Here is an 11,203-nt window from a genome sequence, read left to right as displayed (position 1 = left end):
AGTAATATCTTCATCTCTATTACTACAACATTTCAATCAATAGGTTTATTAAAGGGTATTATAATATTATTATCATAGTATTAATACCTTATTTTATTGTGACTTGTTTAGTTAGAAAAATCCTTTTTAGTATGCGTGCTTGCTCATCATTTGTAAGTAAAGCTAGTTTATACGCAATCGAAAAATACAAATTGGGTTCTATTTAGCTTATAAGCAATACTTCAAAAAGTTACATGGCCACAATGTAATTTTGCTACTTGTTGTAGGCAAGACAGGGGGCCGTGCTCGGGTGGAAGTAGCTTTGTTTCCTCAATTTACTAGTAAAACTAAAAACGTTGTCGCTCGTCGTTGCAACCGGACTTGACGGACGGATTCTGTGTAAAATGTGTCATAAAAAGCGGCTGGCCGTTAAAATCGGAGTCGTAATAAACAGATGTACTTTCATACTATCACATACGAGAACCAAATAAATACCTGTGCTTATGTCGTTGTAAGAGGTTGGACGTTAGGTCTATGCGGAGTCGTAATATACTAACCGGACTCTACTGTATTGTATAAAATGTATAATTGAGTAGACTCGGAACTAATTTTTAAAATAAAATCATTACAGATAATAATGTTGTCGTTGAAAAGTAATGAATAAATCTTTATTATTACAAAACATTAAATAATTACGTATTTTTTAACCTTTTAATGCCTAATTTTCCAAATTTTGAGAAAGAAGTACAGTTTCGGTTATTAACCGGTTAGCGACTATAAAAACCGGTTTTTAACAGAGGCCAAAAAGTCTCGGTTAACCGGTTTTTCGGTTAACCGGTTAACCGGTTTGCACACCCTAGACTATATATAAGAAGTTCGAAACAATCAGAGTTTCTCTGCGCTTGTTCATGATTCATGACTGAAATTCGTGTCCAATGGATTAACACACAGAGTGTAACAATACTTTGGTACATTCTTGAGTGACTTATTGTACATAGATAATGTTATATTGTTCATTTACTTTACTGCGCAGTAGCGGACTACTGGCTAAAGTGGCTAATATTGAGGGTATTATTATTTAATGAACGACGATAAATAACGTGCTTAATCTACCTTTGTAACGGATTCTTTTCTTTATCATAATTAATTAAAAACTGAAAGTCAACTGCCTACTGATATGCCGAAATTTTCCACGTGTAACTAATTCCAAAAATCATGAATGTTGTATGCGGAATAATAGTACATTGTGCAACAAGGGGAGGAAGTTGAATATTACTAACGAGAGTAAGTTAAATCGCGACGGCTTGCCGGAGCGATTTAAAGACTCGAGTTAGTAATATTCATACTCCCCGAATTACACACAATGTTTTTCATCACATTTGAGAGAAAAATACAGAGGAAACAGTCATAAGGCAAAACCTTCAACCGGCGGCGCGACCAGTAGTGTATCTTGATCTACATCAGATTATTCATATTAAATCCATTGTTTTTGATAACAAACACTTTTTGAACGAAAACAAACACGAAAATACTGCATATAAATTAAATGCAACGTTCAAAAAAGTATATAAATCATATAATTGAACTAAAATTGTACTTTATTTTGATCTGTTGTACTCTCCGTTGCTAGGCAACGGTGGGTGCCTCGCGTACGCCCGCGGTCAAGCGCGAGTAGAGAGCATATTGTCAGATTGTAAATTATAACAATTTATCTGAGTTATAATTTTACGAAATAAATGCAAAACACACTGAAATAATTGTAAAACATAAATAAAATGCATTTTTCATACCGTATAATATATTTTACAGCTAATAATAGTAAAATTTTGGTTGTGCAATAAAAATCCTTGGCAGATTGAAACATCCTTTGCCTGAAGTATTGTACGGATTATATTAATTTTTAAAACTAAATCCATTATTCCCTTGGGAATAAAATAGTACATTATGCTTCAGTACACGTAGACGCAATGATACCTTTAAACAGCAAATGTGATGAAAAGTTTTCTATTCCCATATTGCCCCAGAAACTTTCAAGGCCTATCCTAACTCGAACAACTACTGTGTAAAAACTGTTTTAAAAGATGTTGCTAAGTACTTAAATAAAAATCGGATCACCTCCCGCTTAGGTACTTCAGTTACAAGTTGCCAAACTCCTAATGAGTTGCAATAAGGCAAGAATTTAGATAAAAAAGCAATTAGGTATAGATTAGTATTTTTCCTACGTGATAAAACTGTTTTTAGTGCGGAAGGATTGTGACTCAATTAGGAACTAACTCTAAATAGGTTAATACCTCAGACAGTAGTCCGTTTGTTCATGATAACAAGGAACTTACAGACGGATCGAATAACCTTGTGCTATAAAATCTACCACTCGTTTGTAGATTTCGCACATTACATTATATCATTGGCTTTTAGTCACTGCATGCGTTGGTTTTGTGAAATACTCACTCAAGAGTTAAGAGGTAATTTTTATTTTTACATTTTCTGTCACACCACTGGCTTCGGTTCAAGTTTAGGGATTCTGGGTATCAGGCATGCGTTTGCGGTTGGTCAGCGGACAATTCGAGTCCGTTTCTTAATATCTGTGATAAACTCTTGCTACGGAGGTTTGACTCAGTAAAATGAATATATTATTTTTATTTTTGGGTCATGAGAAATTGAGGAGTTCTGGGTATCGGCCACGCGGTCGATTACATACTAGATCGGACAAAAGATATTCCAGATTTCTTGCGAGACATTTGGACTTGATCCACAAGTACACGGCTAAGCGGTGATCTGAAATGATGTAGGATTTTGGATATACATAATTAATTGCTACGCATTCATAATGTACATTTAGCGGCATACGTCAACTATTGCTCAAGACCGTGACGGATGGAGATCCATGGGGGAGGCCTTTGCCCAGCAGTGGGACACCATGTAGGCTATTAATAATAATAATAATTAAAAAAAAAAAAAAAAAAAAAAAAAACCGCTGACACTGACGGACGTGTCTTTGGATAAATTTTCACAATTTTATTTATTTTTATAGTATTTTTATCGCCGTTCTTGGTTTTTGTGGTTCAGTTTATGTGTATTTCTTACGCTACATTAAAATCATGTACAATGAAGAACATCCAACGAATTACTATACTATCTAAATACACGGATATCAGCATGAACTGTCAAACGGCGATAAGTGCATTGTGAAATTTGTGAAAATGTTAACGAGGTCACGCACCAAAGCGGCACAAAGAAACGCACGCCCACCATCCCCGCCCGCCTCGTCCAGCTCCCCGTCCGCATCGTCGTCGGGCGACGAGTTCGCCACGGCGCCCGACACCGACGGGTCCAGCGACGAGAGCGGGCCGCCGCCGCCGCCGCCGCCACCACCTGCGCGACGAGGGCGGCCACCGCTGCCGGCACGCTTGGGGCCTGCGGGACATCCTGCCCCGCCCACGGCTCCCGCTGCCGGTGGTGTAGTGCGTCGCATGACATGGACTCGAGAAATAAACGAGAATGTCATGCGCGCCTATTACGGGGCCACAGAGGGGGGAACCCGGCTATCCGCGTACCGTTCGAGAATGCTGCCTCTGTTTCAGGCACTCGAGCCATCCACCACCGTATCGGAGCAGCGGCTATCGGATCAGGTGCGCGTCATTCAGCGGTCAAAGCGGTTGGATGACGCCACACTTGATCGGCTCCGCCAGGAGGCTCTCGCTACTCGCGCGGACCCTGCCTCGGGGCGGGATTTGCCCGTCATGTCGCCGGACCCGGTGCCCGAACCCGACCTGGCACCGGAGGCGCCGCGGGTTGATTCCGGTAACGACGGCGGGGACTTCGCGAGTCAGAGCGAGAGTGAGCCTGCCAATGAGCAACTGAGGAGGTCTTTGGAAGAGGCGATTACGCAGTATCGCTCCACAAGCAATCCTAGGCCACGATTACCACGTCTGCCCATGAATAGACGCAATCTAGCGCTAATAGGAGGCTTAAATGCTTTACTAGATCCATATATGCGGACTAGTAAAGATCTAGATGATACACACTCGATCATGTACTGCGGGGCCATCGCGGCGTGCCGTGTTGCTCGAGTCAAGTTTCCGGACGCTGACCGTGCAACTAGGACCGCCGAAGGTGTCCCTGCATGGCAAGTACGGATCGAGCGTCGTATCAACTCGTTTAGGACTCTCATTGCAAAGCTGATCTGCTTCAGAGGGGGTAATAATCGCCCCCGAGTAATGCGCTTTGTGAACCAGGCGTTCGCGGGGACGGACATCAGGCCCCGCGACTATTTGGCCAATGTCACAGAGCGCATCGACTTCCTGAAGCAGAAAGTCTATGCATGGGCAAGCCGTATTCGCCGCTACAGAAAGCGTGTGGACCGATTTCAGCAGAATCGTCTTTTTCAAAGCGACCAAAGGAAAGTATACCGAAGGTGGGAGGAAACCGACCCTCGTGTGTCTGACGTGCGGCTGCCGGATGCTACTGCCATGTCTGATTTCTGGCGTAGCATCTGGTCGGTGCCCGTCGAACACACGGAGGGTGAGTGGATGACCGTTGTCGAACGCGAGTGCGAGAGCATCGAGCCTATGGGGGCTATCACCATCAGCCCCGACGACGTAAGTTGTGCTACCCGTACGGCCCAGAACTGGAAAAGTCCTGGACCGGACGGATTGCACAACTTCTGGCTAAAATGGTTTCGATGCTCGCACTCGCGTTTGGCAACGCAATTTCAACAAGCCCTCGATCTTGGTTCTCTCCCACCTTCCCTAACAACTGGTGTTACTTTCCTGCTCTATAAGTCCGGTAGTACCACGGAAGCAAAAAACTACAGACCCATCACGTGCTTGCCTACACTTTACAAGCTCCTTACATCCATTTTGAGAGCAAAAATTAACGCGCATATTGTCGCTAACAACATTCTGGCTCCCGCTCAAAATGGATGTAGGGTTGGGTCCCGTGGTACTAAAGAGCTCCTCCTCATAGACATGACCATCTGCCAACAAGTTCGGCGGAACAAGGGGGCCATTTCGGCCGCTTGGATTGACTATAAGAAGGCCTATGATTCGGTGCCTCATTCATGGCTGAGAAGGGTATTGGAGCTGTATAAACTTGATGCAGCTTTAATATCCTTCCTGGCTGCATGTATGAGGCAGTGGACCACAGTCCTTCGTCAACCAGGAGGCAGGGATGGCCCCCTGGCCCGCAGGACTTCATAAGGATTGAGCGAGGAATATTCCAGGGTGACAGTTTGAGTCCATTATGGTTCTGCCTAGCTCTGAATCCCCTCAGCACGCTGCTGAAGGATTCTGGGCTAGGTTGCCGGCTTCGGAGAGAGGGTGAAGTCATCTCTCACCTTCTGTACATGGACGATCTCAAACTATTTGCACCGAACACCCAAGACCTGATGGTGCTATTGAAAACCACAGAAGTTTTCAGTACCGCCATCAGAATGGAGTTTGGTGTCGATAAGTGTGCGGTAATGCATGTGCAGCGGGGGGAGGTTGTAAATTCAGAAAATTTACAACTTTCTGAGACGATGTCGTTCAGATCTATCTCTGAATCAGAAACCTATAAGTACCTTGGTATGTCACAGTCGTTGGGTATTGAGGATGTTGGCATTAGACGGTCGGTGAAGGAGCGCTTTTTCAGTCGGCTGACAAAAGTCCTTAACAGTCTTTTGTCAGGAGGCAACAAAGTGCGCGCCTTTAACGCCTGGGTAATGCCTCTACTCATATACTCCTTTGGCATACTACGGTGGACCCAGACTGAGCTGGACGCCCTGGATCGGAGGGTCCGCTCACTGCTTACCACACACCGTATGTTACACCCGCGCTCGTCTGTTATGAGATTGTACATCCCACGGAAGTGCGGAGGTCGAGGCTTCCTAAACGCCAAAGATCTCCACAACCGTGAGGTGTACAATCTCAGGAATTACTTCCTTAACAACGAGTGCGGGATGCATCGTGATGTGGTGGCAGTGGACGGAAACCTCACGCCGCTCTCCTTGGCGAAACAGAACTGGCGCAAACCTGTGGTACTAAGTACTGCGGACCGCAAGGCGGTATGGGAGAGCAAGCAGCTACACGGGCGGTTCTACAAGGCCCTCACGGGACCCGATGTAGATCTGCTCGCATCGGTGAACTGGTTACGATTCGGGGACCTCTTCGGAGAAACCGAGGGTTTTGCCTGTGCAATTGCGGACGAAGTTATGATGACGAACAACTACCGGAAATATATCCTGAAGGACGGTACGGTCGACATTTGTCGGGCATGCCGCCGTCCCGGAGAGTCACTCAGGCATATTATTTCCGGTTGTTCTCATCTTGCTAACGGCGAGTACTTGCACAGACATAATCTCGTAGCCAGGATTATTCACCAGCAACTTGCTCTTCAATACGGCCTTGTGGACCGCGAAGTACCGTACTACAAGTACTTACCTGCGCCAGTTCTCGAAAATGGTCGTGCCACGCTCTATTGGGATCGATCTATTATCACTGACAGGACTATTGTAGCCAATAGACCTGACATTGTGATAATAGATCGACTGCAACGCCGGGCAGTGCTCGTTGACATCACCATCCCCCATGATGAGAATCTCGTGAAAGCCGAGAAGGACAAGTCCAGTAAGTACCTAGACTTGGCTCACGAGATAACCGCCATGTGGGATGTTGAATCAACGATCATTGTTCCGATAGTCGTTTCAGCGAACGGTCTCATAGCGAAGAGTCTCGACCAACATCTTAAGAGACTCTCGCTAGGTGGCTGGATCAAGGGCCAGATGCAGAAGGCGGTGATCTTGGACACAGCACGGATAGTTCGACGGTTCCTCTCTCTGCAGCCCTAACCACCGGCAGCTTGGGCCCTGCCCCGCTGCTGGCGGCACCCTAGGTTAGGTTTTTTATAATGTGTTTATATGTGTTTTATATTGTTTTGTATGTGTTTTTGTATTTTACTTTTATATTCATATTATAAACAGCCTAGCCTAAGAAAGAAAATAAATAAAGAGAATAATAATAATAATAACGTCAACTAAAATGTAAATAAATATTTTTCGTGGACCAATTTTTTTTATACTATTCGACAAATGTGGCCTGTAAAGTAACTATTAATATGGCCCACAGCCGCCAAGCTCCCGCTTATGGCATATTAACACACTTCAGTAAGTTGGCGCATGATTACTAAATTTACTGAGTTGTGTGTATTATTAGAATATTATCTACAGAAACATCGCTATTTTATCTTTGTGCCAGAGCTTTCTCTGGACTTCAGAAAGTGCAACTTCTCTTTAATTTTAGTGCCAGACTATGCAAACATAAAGATCTTGGACTACAATAAGTGTCCGACTCGTGTAAACTTTCAAAGCAATTATTCACCCACTTTATGTGATACCGACTAAATCTATTTCAGTAAACGAATATTCGGTCACTGGCGTTCTTCCTGGTGGATTTCCTCTTCCCATTGACGTCTACGTCTTTCGCAAAACTGCCGCGTGAAAATATTTCATACCTTATTTACAAATACCTCGCGTGGGCGTTGAGGAATAGCATAGCAGAGATCGTTAACACTATCAAAATATTATATATTATAATCTACAAAAGCTACTCCAGCTAGTAGCTACTCGCTTGCATTTTCACAGAGCTTGCTGCTTAAGTAATTAGGATGATGACTGGGATTGACTAGTAACTATGTACAGTTGCCAAAAGCACGTGAGCTGGTCGACGTCAACCTATCTAAGCATTCTCTGGATAAACGTACCTACTTGGCACCTGAATGAAAGTACCTTTCAATTCAATAAGCTCAAACATTTTGTATATTTTGAGTACATATTGGTTTCGTTTTTTTACCATCCTTTAAAATACGAATACGCATTAAAATCTTAACCTTGACCAATAAAATGATCCTTGACTGTGAGAAACAGAAAGCATACATACATATTATTGTTTAAAAATAAACCAATGTAAACAAGCACATTTGAAACCACAGATTAATAAAATCAAGATGCGATCAACGGCAATGAAATACCGGATGGCAGGATGTTATGATACGAAACCTCTCGGATGGATTTAGAACTTGACGGTTCTCTTCCAGCTCCTAAATTCTGTTGGACCCATAATTTTTATGGTATGTTAATAAAACCCTCTTATCGTATGGTTAATAACCCTCATCTTACACTTTGTTGCTACTTATATTGTGCACATGGCGGCCCTCATTATGAGTTTTAGTGAGAGAAACGAATGCCAAGAAATACATTTTGGGGTGCTCTCAAGTTACAAGCATAAGCGAATTTAAGTTTCTTGAAATTTGGTTTTAATGCTAAAATTCCATAGTTTTGAAATAAAATCACAACGACATCATTATATCTAAGAAATTCACTTTATCAACTATATATCCATAATTATAATAATTACATGTTTCAGCATTAACAACTAAGACTAATTCGTGGTTCAGTACGTGGCCCTTCGAACCAGACAAGTGTTCCGGGTTGCATATAAATTAAGTGACATCTCCTATAACTTGCATCATCTTTGAAAGATAAGGTCGACGCACGATCGTACGATACTGAACCACGTGCGTCAGTTGCCTGTATAAACATCGAGTACATATCTAACGCACGATGTGGGCGTAGCCAACAAGCACAAAAATGCTATCAATGGCTTGTTGACGAGATGATCCCGATTGAACTTCGATAATGTGAGCAATTCTGATTACCCATGATCTGTATTGGCACTTCCTATTGTGATTTATTTGCAGAACACGTAAGATTTTTTTTTCCTTGTTACCTTTTTATTCCTAGGTCAATATGGCCCTCCAGAAAATAATAAAACCCCGTTTCGTTATTTTCTGTTTTCTTCTAAGATCTGTGAGTGCTACTACCTCTCTATCTTACATTTTCGTGTCCTTGTGATAAAAATGTTGCGTAGGTTGGTAGATATCATGTCTTTGTTTCTTTTCTTGAATGTTCAACGTTCCATTAGAGATTATTGCATCTCTTGCTGCCGTAGAATGTGTGACGGGCGGCTTGCGTTTGATTACTATCTTGTTTTTGATTCTCGTTGCCAAAACACCCGAGAAAGTAAAACCTATTTTTAGAAATTCGCACGTACAAACAAGGACGGTCAATTTATTATACACTCGCAAGTACGAAAAAGGGCACAACTTGTAGGAATTCAGTATTTACTTGGACCTGTTTTCAACGCACTAGACTGTAATTTCTGACATTCGGTTTATTTTGGTCGCTCATTTGTATGGATCGTTATTTAATGTGAGGCACTCGGAAGAAATGTCTAAGAATAAATGTCCTTGAAGAAGAAGTAGTATAAAGCTAGCTAGCTAAAGCTTGTCCCAGAAAAAAATCTCGTTTATACATTACATGCAGCGATTACGTTAAAACTTTCAATCAAAAAGGTTTAAAAAAATACTGTCGTTTGTAAGTTACAATCCTGCATTAATAGTTATTAAACTAGTTTTTTAAAGGTGCGCGGGGCCCGAGGGCCCCGCGGTCTTTCTTGTTGCTTTTTTTTTTTTTTTTGCTTTGCTTGTTTGTTTTTTTGCTTTGCTTTTTTGTTTCTTTGCTTAGCTTGTTTGTTTTTTTGCTTTACTTGTTTGATTTTTTGCTTTAGCCTTTGTGTGCTTGGATTGGAAGCACTCTCTGCCCGCAGCTCGGCCTGCGGCCTTCGCGTGCTTGGGAGCCTGTCAGACACGCTCCGGGCCTTCGGCCCTCCGCGTAGTTACTGTGGGGGTTGTAGGGAAGTTGGAGCTTAAACACGATTCAATAGTTAAAGTGTCTTGAGAAGCTCACGACGGGCCTGCGGCCTGCGGCCTCCGGCCCGTCGTTTCGCTTCTCTAAGACACTTTTACTATTGGGTCGTGTTTAAGCTCCAACTTCCCGGCCGCCGGCGAGCCGTCAGGGACGCTCCGGGCCTTCGGCCCTACGCGGAGCTCGGCCTTCGGCCATCGCTTGGTTTCGAAGCTCCGCGTCGGGCCTTCGGCCCGCCGCTTCGCTTGTTAAGATAGTTTTTGTTATTGTTTTGCTTGGGAGCACAGTCTGTACGCAGCTCGGCCTGCGGCCTTCGCGTGCTTGGGAGCACTCGGCCCGCAGCTCGGCCTGCGGCCTTCGCGTGCTTGGGAGTCTCTCAGACACGCTCCGGGCCTTCGGCCCTCCGCGTAGTTACTGTGGGGGTTGTGGGGAAGTTGGAGCTTAAACACGACCCAATAGTAAAAGTGTCTTGAGAAGCTCACGACGGGCCTGCGGCCTGCGGCCTCCGGCCCGTCGTTTCGCTTCTCTAAGACACTTTTACTATTGGGTCGTGTTTAAGCTCCAACTTCCCGGACCGCCGGCGAGCCGATCAGGGACGCTCCGGGCCTTCGGCCCTACGCGGAGCTCGGCCTTCGGCCTTCGCTTGGTTTCGTAGCTCCGCGTCGGGCCTCCGGCCCGCCGCGTCGCTTTTTAGACACTTCACTTATTGTTCTGCTTGGGAGCATTCTCTGCCCACAGCTCGGCCTGCGGCCTTCGCATGCTTGGGAGCCTCTCAGACACACGCTCCGGGCCTTCGGCCCTCCGCGTAGTTTCTGTGGGGGTTGTAGGGAAATTGGAGCTTAAACACGACCCAATAGTAAAAGTGTCTTGAGAAGCTCACGACGGGCCAGCGGCCTGCGGCCTCCGGCCCGTCGTTTCGCTTCTCTAAGACACTTTTACTATAGGGTCGTGTTTAAGCTCCAACTTCCCGGACCGCCGGCGAGCCGATCGGGGACGCTCCGGGCCTTCGGCCCTACGCGGAGCTCGGCCTTCGGCCGTCGCTTGATTTCGAAGTCACTTTTAAGACACTTTTATTATTGTTCTGCTTGGGAGCATTCTCTGCCCGCAGCTCGGCCTGCGGCCTTCGCGTGCTTGTGAGCCTCAGACACGCTCCGGGCCTTCGGCCCTCCGCGTAGTTACTGTGGGGATTGTAGGATTTGTAGGGAAGTTGGACCTCGCGTCGCTTTTTAGACACTTTTACTTATATTTTCTTGCTTGGGAGCACTGTCTGTACGCAGCTCGGAACTTGGACCGGAGCAATGACCGTCGGGCTGTAGAACGCTCCCTCAGGCTGGTAGGGAAATTTGACTTTGTCCCCTCTCGCCGCCGTTTTTGACTTTTCCAAAAATATTTTTTCTCATTTCTATTTTTGGCCCCCGTTCTTACCACGTGCCAAATTTGAACGCGCTCGGACCGAAAATAAAAAAAAAAAATTTCAAAGTCGGC

This window comes from Leguminivora glycinivorella, chromosome 5 (genome assembly GCF_023078275.1).
Source record: "Leguminivora glycinivorella isolate SPB_JAAS2020 chromosome 5, LegGlyc_1.1, whole genome shotgun sequence".
Lineage (NCBI taxonomy): Eukaryota > Metazoa > Arthropoda > Insecta > Lepidoptera > Tortricidae > Leguminivora > Leguminivora glycinivorella.
This window is presented reverse-complemented; position numbering follows the sequence as displayed.